The sequence below is a fragment of the Chelmon rostratus genome, chromosome 2 (assembly GCF_017976325.1).
Source record: "Chelmon rostratus isolate fCheRos1 chromosome 2, fCheRos1.pri, whole genome shotgun sequence".
NCBI classification, from domain to species: domain Eukaryota; kingdom Metazoa; phylum Chordata; class Actinopteri; order Chaetodontiformes; family Chaetodontidae; genus Chelmon; species Chelmon rostratus.
Genome location: NC_055659.1, coordinates 2,505,001 through 2,505,379, shown reverse-complemented (window position 1 = coordinate 2,505,379; position 379 = coordinate 2,505,001).

Sequence of the window (379 nt, the reverse complement as noted above, 5' to 3'; positions counted from 1 at the left end):
TGTATATGTGTGTGTGTGTCTGTGTGTCTCTCTGAGTGTGTGCGTGTGTGTGTATGTGTGTCTTTGTGTGTGTGTCTGTGTGTGTGTATATCTCTATAAGTATGTGTGTGTGTGTTTGTGTGTGTGTATATATCTCTATAAGTATGTGTGTGTGTGTTTGTGTGTGCTTGTATGTGTGTGTTTGTGTGTGTGTGTCTCTGTGTGTATCTCTCTAAGTGTGTGTGTATCTCTGTATATATCTCTATAAGTATGTGTGTGTGTGTATGTTTGTGTGTGTGTGTCTCTGTGTGTGTATCTCTCTAAGTGTATGTGTTTGTGTGTGTATCTCTCTGTCTGTGTGTGTGTGTGTGTGTGTGTGTGTGTGTGTGTGTGTGTGCGC